Consider the following 15,245-nt stretch of genomic DNA (forward strand, 5'->3'; position numbering starts at 1 on the left):
TGCCTTGTGTTCTGCTGGTTGATTGTATCTGGCCGTGTTTCTCTTTGAATTTGTACTTTGCTTTCCAGATTTACTTTCTAACTGTTCATCGGACTCCAAAGCTCTTGTTAAATATCTTCTGTTTGATACAGTTTAAAGACTTAATGCAGATAGGGGCGGGTTTGCTTTGTTAGCTAAGGCTGTTAAAGCTGTGTCTACTCTGCTTGTGGACAAAGCTTTCTGCAGTATGGGTTTTTTTGTGAAATGCTCCATAAGCAACACATGTGTTTGTGCTATTAGTCAGATCTTTGCAGACTTCTTTTTGTCTTCTCTTCAGCAGTGAACTTCTTACAAAACCAGTTATTTTTAATGCCGCTTCTGGCCTTTTGACTGGGAATTCAGAGAGCGTTTTACCTCACATACTGCAGCGAAAGTTAGGTTTGTTTTTGTTAATGTAAGTCAAGAAGTAGCGATGATTCAGTGTGACAGGCTGAATGTGAGCCATATGAGCCGAGCTGCACAAGCATAAAGGATGATTGTGCTGCAAAATATCTCCAAGTAATTTAGATTTTGACACACTTACCACTTCTCAAGTTGCATTTCCCCCTCCTCACCATTCCTGCCCTTCCCCCACCGTCCAGGATCTGATGTGATGGAAAAATATAGGCATTGTTGCTAGGGATGGTAATAGTTGGGCTAAAAGTGCTTTACTTCTGCACGTTTTATTATAGCAGTGTGAGAGCTTCACAAAGAGATGATAATCATTGTATACGCTTCCATATGTAGTCTTAAGTAACTACTTTATGGGCTCGAACAGCTCGATATTTTAGATGATAATTCCTGTCACTTTTAGAGCATGGAAGTGCCATCTACCTATCGGTGGCAGTCACAGGTTTTGAAATGCAGCGGTACGTAGCGGTTTTGTGATTTAAGCCGTGCGAGCCCTGCCCTGAGCTGCTGCAGCAGGGCTCACACGGCTCCCGGTGACGCGAGCGGCGTGTCCCCAGCATCCCAGAGACCTGGGCACGGCGCCACCGGCCCCGCTCCGGGGTGCAGGATGTTGTACTGCCATTTCTTTCCAGTTAAGCACTATTGATTTATTTTGTGCATGCTTTATTTTTCCGTTGTAACTTTGTTTTTTTTACTCTGTGGTTTTTCTGTATGGATGGCAATTGAAGGCTGTTGTATTGTTATTTGAATGATGGATACTCATAGCAGGATTTTATGTCCAGCCTTTGTATTGATTAAACTTCTGCATGGATGTAGAAAGGAATAGCAGATGGCAGTTCATTTCTGGCTGGGGTTCCTACCAGTAGGTGAGTGTTGTGTGTGTAGGGGCATGAGAGCACAAGATATTGGTGTAACATCTATAAAACAGAATGTATTTTAATGGCTCTTGAACTTGAAAGTTGAATTCTGTTCTCTTAGGAAGTATATCATAGAGGTACAATAGCCACATAGCAGGGTGAATGAGAACAGAATTGGGTTTTTCAGTGAATCTGTTCTAAACCCTTGGCCCAGTCCAAACAGGCGGCAGTTGATAGAAAGGACCCTGCTGACACTGGTGGAAGTGGGGACAAAGCCAGGCTTTAAGATGGTCTAACTTGTGGCACACCTTTGCTGTTTAATGTTGAGTGGGAAGTTTTTAAAGAAGCAAACAAAAAAAAAAACCACCATTGGATACTATTTTTAAGACAAAATCCCAGCAAAATGTCTGTCATCAGGTTCCAAATGATTCCTTGCTTCACTTGAACAATGAGCTATCCATTATATGGTCTTAATTTATGGAATGTTGAACAGTTTCTGGCATTCTGTGCCCCTGCGGGAAGACCAGATGGTACTTTTGAATGAGTTTTGCTATGGGATAAAATGTTCCAGGTCTTCAACAGATCATATCCATCTGTAAGAAAGGAATAGCATTTGTGTAAAATGAGCAGAGTAGAGTCAAACAACTTGAAACCCTCTCCTGAAGGAAGAACAGCACCTCTCGGCTGAGGTGGTTCTATGCATGTGGAAAGCTATTGTTTAACATTATTTTAAGAATGAACCTTAATTTTGGTTGAACATTCCAAACAGGAAATCTTATCTATCAGGACTTGGAAGGCAGCGGTCGGTATATAACATGGTCAATATATACTGACAATAGTCTGTGTGTAACAGGAGTATGTTACATTTATAATCAGATAAATTGGCGATGTCTTCATCTTGTCTTCACGCTGTAAAGGTGTTTTGTTTGATTTATAGAGCTTTGGCTCTCTGAGAGTAGTGTGGAAGCAATGAAGACCCAGATCCTGATGGTCCTTATCATGTCAATGTGTAACATAGCTGACCTTACAAACAGAGTGGAACGTCTCCATCGTGATGCACATTCTGCACCCTCCGTAAAAATTAGCCCTATGAGTCAAACGGAGGATTGGCAGAATTGTGAGAAGTTCCACCACTTTCCTTCTCCGTTCTTCTAAAGGACCTGGAACTCCTAGAATGGTGGAATCCATCGTTTTTTAGAGCTCTGCTGGGATTCTTCCAGTTGACCTCTTGGGGAATGATTGCTTTCTCTACACTGGCCTCTGCACTTCTGTGGTCCACATGTGGGGAATTAATATCCCCTTCAGTTTTTCTGTCTTAACAATTCTATAAATGTTGTTCATGTTCCCTGGAGTGTTCTTGTTTTCAAATTGAAAAATCACAGGCTTTTCAGCTTTATCTACCTGAAAATAAGGTGATTAATTGTGTAAGGTCCCCATATGGTGCATAAAGACAAGCTCACATCTAGGGAGCAATCCATCCATCCATCCATCCATCCATCCATCCATCCATCATCCATCCATCACCAGATTATCAGTGGTATTAGTTGCCATTGCAAGTTTTAGCCACGTCTCCACTGACTGTAGAGGCTTCACTTGTGAGGAGAATTGTAGGAAACTGAAGTTAAACTGAACCTGTGATCTTTAGAGAACTTAGATTTGTGTTCCTCTTTGTTCTGTTCCTGGTCTTTGTACTTTGATCACTGTATCAGAAACTTGCTTTCAGAAGTGATTCTGCAAAGCTGTAAAACCTTTATATATTTGGAAATCTGGTGCAAATTTTCCCTCTCCCAGCCTCCAAAATTAGCCAGCTGGGTGGGAATGTCTCGCTGGGCTGCCCACATGTTTTAAGATCGTTCTGGGTGAGACAAGGTTGTGCCGCAGAAAAGGTCTCTGCCGGTGCCTCGTTCTTCTTCTGTTGTGTAAATCATCTTTAGTTGTAGATTTCTTCAGCTGGAAAATAAAATAACTTCCTCACCTTCCAGGAGAAAAGTGACCAAAACATATGTGTGTATTTTAGTGCATCAAGACCAAAAGAAATGGTGCTCACTGGTCAATACTACCTTATTGGAGTGTTGTTTGTTGTAATGAAAATCAGACTCAGTTTACTGTTTGGCTAGTGTCTTCAAAAAACCAAGATGTGAAAGGAAAACACATATTCTTATTATTTAAATTATATACACCTCTGTAAGGTAACATATGAAAATATTCATCAGCATTTTCTGTTGACGGGTGTACGTGCATGTACTTAATGCAAAAATAGAGCTATACTCAGTTGACTGCTCCAGCATAGAAGGAACATGTGGCTGTGGCCCAACATGACAAGCAAATTTTACATCAATACTTTCATTTTGCCCAAAATTTTACATGAGAAGACAGGGCTAGCTTAATTTTCAGTATATTGGGTAGGGTTTACTTTTTTCTCATGAATGCTGGAGAAAGTCTGGTTGGTTTCTTCAGTAACAGGACCTGTTCTCTTTTGGGCAGCACTTGCAGTAAAATAACCATTTTGTTAGATATCTTAAAAAAAATCGTGTGTTCCCCGTTAGAACAAAGTCAAATTTTGCAGTATTAGTGTTTCTGGACTGCTGAGATTTCTAAATTTGATCGTTCTGCCTTTAGTTGCAAGTTATGGTGGGTTTACTTCTATTTGTTGATGATCAATACCTTAAAATATTATGAGTATGGGTTGCATATTTACACAGCAGACCATACTAGCTTTCTGTGGTAATAGAAAATGTAATGTATAACTTGCAAAGTAAACCAGACTTGCTCTTCTAATACCACTCTGGTTTGTCGGGTGAGTATGGTACAGAACCACAAATCATTATGAACACAAGAACTACAGACATGCATCTGAGGGCAGAAGTTGACTAAATGTACTTAGATATATAAGAAACTATCTCTTTGGGATTGCTGGATATGTGAGTTGGAGATTCTGTACAGTATGCAGAATAAAACCAATGCTCCTATCCCCAGGAGATGATCCTCCAAATTAAAGTTACACCTTGGACAATTTGGGTGTGCTCCAAACCTGTTGAAATGGGTGGAAGGAGTTCAGGATCCAGGGTTCCACATGTGCAGCGGACAAAAGGATTGTGTGTTACTGTCACCTTCCTCAGGGAGCAAAAACATGCCAGGGGAGTACAGGGAATATAATAGAATCACAGAATGGTTTGGGTTGGAAGGGACCTTAAAGATTTAGTTCCAATCCTGGAACCCTAGTGCCCAAGCCCATGGCAGGGACACCTTCTGCTAGACTGGGTTGCTCAAAGCCTCATCCAACCTGGTCTTGGACAGCCCCAGGGTAGGGGCATCCACAGCTGCTCTGGGCAGCCTGTGCCAGGGCCTCACCACCCTGTGGATTCATATGTTTCTATATCTGTGTTGAAACCTTTCAGAAAGAATTAACACTATAATCGATATTTTGCTTTTGCGAGTTTCAAAGTACCAGTCAGTGCCTTCGTTTTGTGACAGCCTCCAAATAGCTTTAAATCAATTTCAGGTTGTTTACGAATAAATTTACTGCCCAGAAGAGAACAGGTCCCATCACTGAAAAGACGAACCAAACTTCGTCCACCATCTAGTATGAAGCCTCCTCTGAAACACTTCTCCAATCTTCAGCAAATGGGGCAGCATTACTGGACTTGACATCTCTTGGTGGATAAATGGGGCTCAAATTCAGATTGTCCCTGGCAGAGCCCTGATTCAGTCTGTCTGTCACCTCGAGGACTCACCGGTTGAGGAGCAAAACCTTCCCCAGCCTCACACCCAGCCCGGGAGGCGCAGGGTGGTTTGACTTCCCAAAACTGGGCATCACGCAGCAACCCCTGACTTCTCTTAGACAACTCATGGAGGATCAGTGAGGAATGAACACAGGGTGGGAGATGGGAGGTGTTGCTTCTGTAGGTTACATCTGGTGTTATTGTTGTCGCTGAATGAGCGGCTCTGAGCTGGAATAGCAGAGCAGGCATTTTTTCACATTTTGGTATCCAACAAACCAAATTAATTCCATTATCTTTTACGGAAAGTTTCTGCAGGAGCAGTTTTGATGGATGGATTACATCTGCGGCTGCTGGCTGATTAGCGGCATGATAGATGGAGCTTTATTTACAGGGATTCGCTTTCATTCATGAGGAAAAATTGAAGGTTTCTTTCCAGCATGTTTTTTGCATTAGAACTTTTCAAAGTGCTCAACAAATGGTAGGCTTTGATTTCCGTTTGTTTAATGCCTGTGGTAATTAACATTTCTGTGAGAACATTTTAACCAAATGTTCTAGTTTCTCCTCCATTAAAATAATAATTTTTCGCTTTAGCTAAAGAATCTAATTGGTATATATAATAACTCTGATTTGGGATTTCTTTTGTCACCATATGAGAGGAAACTGTTCCTGAGGAGTGATCATTGTTGCTTTTTCTGGACTTCATCAATTGATAATTGGCAAGATGCCTCCTGGAACATCCCGTCCATTCACTACCAATGTGCTGTGTCTGCAGCCCATTGTCTCATGGCGTGGGCATGTATGCAAGTGCTGGAGTAAATCCCAGTTCCTCGTCTTCATGCCACAGAAGAGCTGGGCAGATTCTCAAGCAGATCAATTAGCTGAGCAGTCTTCAATGCAAAATCACAAGGCTGGATCCTTAACCCAGCCTTTGTGGAGCTGATTTCTAAACCCTGTCCCCTCCTTCGTGGCTTGTGGAAAGCCATAGGACTGGGAAATCAAGAAATGCAGCTGAGTGGTGGCAGAGCAAAGGAGATGACTGTTTAGTGATACTGGTACCAGTTTCTATTGGGAGATGCACCCACCCTTTCATCTTTTACAGCTCCATTTCATCCTGTGTCCGTGGTTCCTGTGTGCAGGCTCAGACTGAGCTCTGGCTCAGAGGTCCTACCCGACCTGTCCTGCCGTGGACCTTGAGGATGTTGGTTCAGGCCAGGCTTACTCCAGGTAAGCCTTGGTCATAGTCAGGACAGTTGTTTCATCTTGCGCTGCTCATTCTTGTCCCTCCCTTCTGTCAGGAAGACACTCTGTTCAGGTTGGAGCACTCTCAGAATCACTGTCAATCAGGGATGGTTTCAGCAGTAAGAATGTGCTGAGGGCTGAAGATCTGGAAAACGAAAAATTCTAAGAAACCTTACCGTAACGAAGAAAACACAATGCCGGTCACTCAAGATAGAGACATTTCCCTGAAGTGTGAGGTGGAGGTGAAGAGGACAGCAGTGATGCCTCCTGGTGAGACCACACCTGGAATAATGTGTCCAGTTCTGGCCCCTCAGTTCCAGAAGGACAGGGAACTGCTGGAGAGAGTCCAGCGCAGCCACCAAGATGCTGAAGGGAGTGGAGCATCTCCTGTGTGAGGAAAGGCTGAGGGAGCTGGGGCTCTGGAGCTGGAGAAGAGGAGACTGAGGGGTGACCTCATTCATGGAAAGGGGGAGTGTCAGGAGGATGGAGCCAGGCTCTTCTTGGTGACAACCAGTGATAGGACAAGGGGCAATGGGTGCAAACTGAAACAGAGGAGGTTCCACTTAAATACAAGAAGAGACTTGTTCCTGGTGAGGGTGGCAGAGCCTGGCCCAGGCTGCCCAGGGAGGTTGTGGAGTCTCCTTCTCTGCAGACATTCAAACCCGCCTGGACACCTTCCTGTGTAACCTCATCTGGGTGTTCCTGCTCCGGTGGGGGGATTGCACTGGATGAGCTTTCCAGGTCCCTTCCCATCCCTGACATTCTGGGATTTGTTGAGGAGCCAGAGTGCGGGCAGGACAGTGGGTGTGCAGGAGTTCCCCGCTGTCATGCGGGTCTCAGGAAGGTGCGTTCCACAGCCGGGAGAGCAGCAGATGTATTTTCTCAGCTGCGGAGCACAGGACAACTAATGAAAGGAGCTGTTTTGTGTCTACAGTTGGTTACTGAAAGCACGTTTACTCTTGAGGGACAGATTTGGATCCTGTTGAGTCATAAAGGAAAAGAGTTTGATCTTGGGCCCTTCTGGGGGTTTTGCTACATTGTGGCAAGTTATTGTGCATTTTGAGGGGAACATGTCAAGATTCACAGCCTGCTCCTTGGGAAGTTCTGATTGGAGACAGCAACTCTGTGTGCTGAGGATCAAAAGGGATCCATTGACAGCATTTTGTGTAAAAGTCATGGAACAACTGTGAACAAATTAGTAAGAGGCTATAAAATGTTCGCTGTACAATATGTGTTATTTTCACTTCATCAGCAGATAGAATTTTGCTATTAATCACAACGCTGACAAGACCAGGACATATTTACTGGAAAATTATTTACTGCAAACTCGCTGTATTGACATTTTGTTTTGACACTGATTTGGAATTAATTGACAGACTGAAGCAAACCCCTCTGAATTACTCTGGAGAGTCCCAAATTCCTGAGCTCTGAGGCTGAAGTTCAGGTGCTGGAGCAACTGCTGCTCCTCTGGCTGGTGAGAACTTTTGCCTCACAGGTGGAAACTGCTGCAGTTCCCTTCAGTGTTCCCTCAATGAAAACAATTGTTAATTATTTCCAAATTGGCACATAGCGGTGCGCAGGGCAGGAAAGGCCGCTTGCTAAGCTGTCAGTTAAACAGTAGGCTTTCTTTTGCCTAATTTGTATTTTAGGGTGGGGGTGGGGGAATTTTAATTAACTGTTCCAAAAGGGCAGCCTGAAGTAGGTAGGTAGTACCCAGGTGTGTCTGTAATGCCCAGGTGCTGCCACCAGCGTGTTTCCCAACAACAGGAGAAGATGTGTATTCCTGATGCTGCGTAGGGCACTGTGGTGCAGGCAGGACTCTTGCATCGTAGAAAACTTGCTTAAGAAACAAATCCAAAGCTGGAATCTGTTGCTTATGGAAAGTTCTAAGTAGCATTGTAGTCATTTCATTGAGGAAAGAAGAACCGGGGATTGGGGATCGCAGAGGGAGTAGAAACGAGGTGCTCGGTGTTGTGTGCCGCTGCCCCTGGGGCTGCCACTGGTTTTCATTCCTCGGTGAGATTCAGCAGCAGCCCCGCAAACGTGTGAGCTCTGTGGGACACTGGGAAGGGGCAGGGGTGTCCTAGAGGAAGGTTTGGGGAAGAAAGGAGAAAAACATAATGCAGGGCCTTACAAGGATGCTTTTTAGGGAGCATGGTTATGAGACCGTACAGGGGTATCGTCTGCTTGAGTTACTTATGGTTTCCCACGAAAAAAAGTATCTAAATAGTGGGGAGCATCATGGAAAGTAGGGACTGCTTTTGTCCTGAGAGGGAAGGGAGGGGTGCAGCTCTTCAAGTAAATGGGAAAAAAATAATTTCCTTCACTCATCAGAGCAGCTCCCAGTATTTACAGAGTTCCCTGAGCCCAGGGCATCGCCACAGGGCTGCCACCGGAGCCGTCACTGGAGCCGTGCGGCTGCATCTCCTGCACTGCCCCGCATGGCACGGCTGCACGAGGGGCCGTGGAGCCGGGGGACGTGCTCGGCCTGCCTGCTGCCAAGACAGCTCTCTCCGTGCAAATTAGTCCATAACTTATGAGCTCTGACAAGTTTTTGTTGGCTGTGCCCTGGGAAACGCTTTAGAATGGCTGTTGCTGAGTTTGCTTTAATCTTTTCCCAGATTTTTTTGGCTGTCGTGGAAATAGCTGGATTATTTAGTTTTGTTTTTGAGGTGCATAGATAGTCACCTGAAACCTGGTGATGTAAGAAGGGAAAAAAAAAAAGTACATCAATAACAAACACGTTTATTTTTAGTGAAAATAAGGAGTTAGGCTCCTTCTTTAGCAGAGCAGCATCACACTGGCCCTGCTGTGAGCACATGCTGAGCCTCCTGCGCGCTGTGCTGGCATCGCCCCGAGGGACACCATGTCCGTGCGGGTTGTCACAGGCTCCAGGCACCGCGCTGGCATCGTCCCAAGGGACACCGTGTCCCTGCAGATTTTCACAAGCTCCAGGCACCACGCTTGCTGCGTTCCAGCTGCTCTCGTGCCCTCGTTGTGCACAGCACCTTTGCTGAGCTCCCCAGCGCCGGCTGCCAGACCTGGGCCAGGAGCAGCCGTGGGCGCTGGATGGGACGGGGTTTCTCTTCGCCTCCTTCCCCCTGGGTGAGTTGTTTCTCTCTTGCTCCTCTGCAGCTCAATCCTCCCCCTGAGTCACTTTGGATCTGCTGCAGTGGCGACTCCCAGTGACACAGAATTTCGCTCTTTAGTGAGCCAAGTACCTGCCCTGTTATTTTGGGCTGGTCTGGGCGAGGGAGAGCACTGACGTGCTAGATCCAAGACATAATTCTCCCCTCCTCTGCTCTGCCCTGTCGTTCATTTGGAAAAAAGCTGCCTTCACTCTTCAGGACTTCAAAAATGGCTTCAAAAGCTGCACATTCTGGAAGAATACATCCCAGAGCTGCCTGCTTGCTCTTGCTAATGCTTGGCTACTTCAGCTGAAATACCTTGGGTGATACTTTTCCGTTACTGCAGCGTGTCAGGTTCCCATTTGGATCTGAGCGTGGGGAATGTCCTGGAGGGCGTCAGGAGCGTCTCTGCCCAGGGACACTTCTGCTGGGAAAGGAGGTCTTACCGGAGCCGCTGCTGGGAAACCGCGTGAGTTTTGGTCCCTTGCTCCTTGTTTGTCCCGCTCTTGAGTTCTCTGTGAAGTAACGATCCTTCAGATTCCCACATGTCCATTTTTTAAGCTTTTCCTTGAAAAGGGGGTTAACGGTAACTGGTTTCTTATTGAAAATAAAGCTGAAGAAAACCGCCTGCAAAAACTATGACTTCTGAAAATGGGCTGATTTTGCCAAGAACTGGAGTGTTGACAACACTAAGTGACTAAGCACCTCGTGCTTTGCTTTCGATAAGAAAAAGCAGTTCATTGAATTTGGATTTACACTGAGGTTTGTCCTACCCCTCTCCTCTTTCTCCCCAACCCAGGTGCCCTGAATGAGGAGGCTGGCTTTGGCTCATCTCAAGTTTCCTCAATTAGCAGGCAGAAACGACTGGCTCTGCGCACTGTGTGTTGCATAAGAGCAGGAAAGGAAACCCTTCTCCGCTTTTCATTCATCTGGTGAGCAGCCCTTGGGTTCCCTGTGCTCGGGAGCCGGCCAGCGCGCTGAGATCCCGGCTTTCCCACCGAGAGGGTGCGAAGGGAAGAGCTAATCCCTGCCTGGCACAGCTTAGGGGCTTTTCTGGTTTTCATACAAGAAAGATCTCTCACGAATTTCCATTTTTCTCTTGCGTTTAAAAGGGATTGTTTTTTAATGGATATTTCCTTCCGTCCCCTCCCTTCTTCCTCCCTTAGTCTAAACTCTGACTGTGGCCATTGAAACGCTGCTGGCAGCAGAGCAGCGAGGTCTGGCTGGGGAGAGGTGCTAAAATATACAGGCTGGTGAAACACCTCAGCCCTGTTGTTCGGTGTGGGTGTGCACGTGCGCTGTGGCCTCCTCCCAGGCTTTTTGCAATGCTTTCACCAGCGTGATACAGAGAAGATTCAACATCACAGACCCGTGTTTGGTTGCTGGTCACGTACAGCCTGAGCCTGCAGAGCCAGCTTGGACTGGGTGGCACTGGGAGACCAGGAGAGCTGTTAACAGCTGCTGTGTGGGTTATGAAGTTGCTTCAGTGGGTTCTCCTGCAGGTGTTGTCCTCTTATTCTGTTTATTGCTTTTTGTTTATAAATGGCTGGCTCTTCTTATTCCATCAACATTTGAAAGAATGCTCTTGATCCTGCAGCATCTCTTCCACACATACACACCCTCTGCAGTTGTTCTGCCATCTCTGGGGCAACCTTTACATAGAAAGATGATGTTTGTGTGAAGCTTTTGAAGGAAAGTGCCTCTTATCACCTTTTCTTACCCGGAATAAGCTTTCTGGTTCAGCACTGAAATGAAACCATCTGGAAAAAGAATCTCCCAATGAAATACTCCTCTTAATTTAAAGAAGTTGCAGATTTAAAATGTCTAGATCTTATGCGAGAACACACTGGTTTCAACAACATTTTCAAGTAATAGAGCTGAACTGTTTTAATCAAGTCGACATTCTTCCTTTCAGCTTCATGCTATGGCTTTGATTGAAGTAAATCACTCAGAGTATATTGTTTTGCAAAAATGTCAGAATTTATAACTTTCTAGCCCCTAGATGAAATATTTTGAAATCCTGTTTTGTTCTCCCCGCGTCCCCTGCCAGTAGACAGAAGGATGGTGTTTTTCAGCCAGCTCTAATTATAATTTTGATGGTTGCTGTTGTCAGATGTCCTGTCCCACAGATACTGGTCTCGTCTGCAATGTGACGCTATCTTTTTTCCTTTTCCATGAAATTGTGTGCCTGTAGTTCATGTTCATTTGGACTCTTACTTTTTTAAGCTGGTTTTCTGTAAGGTGTCTTGGCTTTGCCTTTCCTAGGAATTGTTTTTAAAGAAGGAACTGAGGTCTGTGGTCTGATCATCCTCTATTTGCTGCTGATTTACCTCACATGTGTACTTCTGTTGACTTTGAGGGACTTAGTCCCAATCCAGACTGTTTGCCCTCCCTTGCATGGGCGCTTGTGCTTTCTGGGGACGTTCTGCGTGCACAGGACTGGCAACAGCTCCTTTAGCACTGGCCCAGTCTGACCCCATTAAAGCCAACAGGGTTAGTGCTGAAACCAAAGCAGAGCAGCATCTGCAGCACAGCGGGTTGGGAAACTCCACAAAGAACAGAAATTGGAGCCTTCTGGGTCATCAAGCAATGCATGAGGACTGGGGTGACACTGGGGTTGTCTTGCTGTAAAACTTTCAGCAGGAACCTTGAAAGACCTTTATTTTAGGCGTGCAGGGCTTAATTTGTTGTGACATCCCACCCAACTGAGCAGTGAAAGTCAATGACATTGATAAAGGGAGGGTGAAGAACAGAGTTGGGAGTAAAAAGACCTGATTCTCATTAAGGTGAAGCCCTTGGGTATTGTGTAAAAGGACATTAAAGAAAGCCTTAAAATAGTTAATGGAAATAAGTTATTGCCACACTGTCTACTGGTATTAAACTTCCCTGTCCTCCAGAGATGGTGAATTTTTCCCTCTTGGTATAGACACCTTTATTTCACAGCTCCAGCTTTTGATGCTGTTACCAGTAATGAGCTGCTGTGTCCAGAGCATCGTTCTGGTGCTGGGGAGGATGCGGATCCAGGGGTGGCAGATGGGGGGAGCAGCACATGGGCTGCGCAGGTGGCAGGAGCACACGCACTCTTTGGGGGGACGTGATTTTTCAGTGGGGCTCAGTGGTCTTGCCTGTGCATTGCACTCAATGCTGGTTTTCTCTGTGCCTGAAGCAGACTGTTTCTTTGATATTCAAGTTTATGGGGTGGGTGGGGAGAGCAAGGGGAACGATGGGGAACAGATGGAGAAAGCAGAGGGAAAATGAAATGCTTTACAGGAATAAAGAGAGATACTTGTGTTGGAACCATTACACCAGAAACAAGGAGCCTCTGATGAGGGAAAGTGAGCCCGAGGACAGGGAAGGTTGTGGCGTTGTCAACACAAAAAGGGTTTAGAAGGATTTTGGCCTTATCGCTTTGAGGTTGGTAGTTTGAGAAACCAAATGTTGAGGGATGTGGGAATGGTGAGAAAAGAAAGGGTGCAGAGGGAGTGACTGGGGGCTGAGCAGAAGGTGTGAGGGGTGGGAGCAGGGACAGGCTCGCTGGGGGACAGGGGCCACCAGGCCTGGGGCCTCTTCATGGGCGAGAGGCAAGGGAGTGAGGAGGGGAGCAGGAAAAACAGGAGCTGAGCTGGACAAGCATCCAAACCCCTGGACAGAAAGGGGCTGCAGATGTGGAGGAGGTTAAGGGGAGGGCACTCAGGCACCTCCTTTCACAAAACCAGGGCCATCCCATGAGAAACCTTCAGCTGGGCTTGAACTGCTGGCATGCTAGGTGTAAAGTGTGACTGACTTTCTGCTTCTTGCTTGAGGACATGAGATAATGGGAGGTTTCTTGTTGAGGGTTCAAGTTAATGCCTGAGAAGTGAGTGGTTGCTTTGGGAAGCCTGACCGTGCAAGCAGGGTAGGCAAACAGCGTTCACAGGGCTGTCCCGTTTGTGTCGTCACTGGTACCTGCCAGGCCGTACTGCCCCAGGACAGCAGCCAGTGACTGTTTGGATGTGTGGTGGGTGATGCACATAAGGTACAGAATCACAGACTGTTTGGGGTTGAAGGGACTCTGGAGATCACCCAGTCCAACCCCTTTGCTAACATAGGGTCACCAGAGCAGATTGCAGTTGTCCTTTCTGTGGCCCGTGGGTCCTGATGCCCAAGGCCATGCTGTGCCCTGCCCTTGTGCAGGCAGAGGTGCTCAAACCTGGGTCTGGGATACCCCAAGAGCCCCTGTTGGGGTCCTGGGGCTTTCTGAGCCTGGAAGCACCGACGGGCAGAGGGAACGTGGCCAGGACACATCTGTGCCCAGCTGCCACCAGCACCCAGGGTCACCAAGGGCTTCCACACACTGAAGCGTTGAAGCCAGGAGGTACCAAGGGCAGGGGATGGTGACAAAATCCTGCTGTGGGACCCTTACAGAAGCAGCTTATCTTTAATTGCCCTCCCATTAATGATTTCCCAGCAAATGCTACATAATCATTACAGATTTGGATTACCTGGAAAAGCTGCTCAAAGTAGGATAAGTAATCAATTCCCAGGCTGGATTCTGAAGAATTAATTTCAGCACCACATATTGAAAGTTCTCCGTCATACGACATACCCTGTTTTTGAGAGCAGTTCTGCAGAAGTGATGTTCTTCCCAGCTGCTCTTGTGCTTTCTGACAATTTTATTTTGCCTTCAATGAGTATCCTTTAGCACACTCAACTAATAAATTACTAGCAGAAAAGCTACATTTGTCAGAATTATATCTCTGTACAGCGTTCTGAAGTAATTCCAATTCCAGGGCAGAACTGTGGAAATTCTGAGCACAGTTTGTCCGTATCTTATCAGAGCAGACACGATTTCCCATGGCCTGGCCGCCTCCCAGCGCCGCCGGAGCAGCCTCCTTGAAGCCCGGCTTGAATGGGAGAGGTAATCTTTCTGAATGGGTTTTCTGGCAGGATTCCTGTTGCGTGTGTGGTTTATTGTTCTCAGTGACGTGACTACATATTCCCCCCCTAGATAAATGTTTCAGGGTCTTGAGTTTTTTTTTTGGTGGTGGGAGGGGTTCCGGAAAAATAATCAGAGCGCTGAATCTGTACAATTCTATAGGCAAACTTTTTTTTTTCTGTTTTAGCTACTTGTCCATGTTGATCGTGTAGCTTTTTGAGCGTGCTTTAGATATAAAGGACACAACTTTCTTTTCCTCAACTCATTTTAGCAAAGTGCTATTATGCCACCTCATTTATGTATGTATTCTGTTCAGAGTGTAGTAATTCACTGTGAAGTAGTACTGGTGGTGTCAGAACTGAAAGGAGTGGTCCCGGTGGTGGCATGTCCTCGGCTGGTGTCACTGTCCCCGCAGTGGGGTCGGAGTCGGTCCCGTGTGTGCTGTGCTGTGCAGCCCCGCCAGCTCAGGATCTGGCCTCTGGTCTGTATTACAGGACAGCTAACATGCTGCTTAACCACACACTAACCGCAATATACAGACAAGTTCTATTTTAGCACTGCTGGGGCAAGAAAATTACCGTTAATGCAGAAGACTGAAGTGCGAAAAATCGCTAAGGGGGAAAAAGAGGTGGAAAAAAATTCCTCTTCTTTGGAGTTAACATGTGTACAGACAAATTCTCACGTCTCAAGGCTATGTTTTGTCTAGGAAAGATCCTTAAGATTTGTGTCTTTGTAATTAAAGCATAAAGCATAATTATCTTCAGCTTACATCTGCAGAAGAACTGTGTATTTACTTACTATCTGCCAAAAAATCTTTCTCTTTTTAGCTAGAAAGAATGATTAACAAAAAGGCATTCAAGTATAAAGATGTTTTTGTTGAAATATGTATACGTTTTGTGAACAGATTCAAAAGAGAAAAGTCACAACCTTTTTTTCTCTCTTTTTCTTTCTTTCT

General features: G+C 45.9%; 1 protein-coding gene across 4 annotated transcripts in view; it reads left to right on the forward strand.

Moving 5' to 3' along the window:
• The window catches only part of FBLN2 (fibulin 2), a 101,800-nt gene that overhangs the window by 12,922 nt on the left and 73,633 nt on the right, over nucleotides 1-15,245 (forward strand). The window contains exon 1 of one of the 4 annotated variants that reach the window (XM_065845487.2): nucleotides 9,821-9,844. The exons of the other annotated variants lie outside the window; for them this stretch is intronic. The gene's annotated coding sequence lies outside the window, so the exon portion shown is untranslated. Of the gene's footprint in view, nucleotides 1-9,820; nucleotides 9,845-15,245 lie in introns of those variants that run through there. 4 annotated transcript variants of the gene reach the window in all.

The sequence above is a fragment of the Patagioenas fasciata genome, chromosome 10 (assembly GCF_037038585.1).
Source record: "Patagioenas fasciata isolate bPatFas1 chromosome 10, bPatFas1.hap1, whole genome shotgun sequence".
NCBI lineage: Eukaryota > Metazoa > Chordata > Aves > Columbiformes > Columbidae > Patagioenas > Patagioenas fasciata.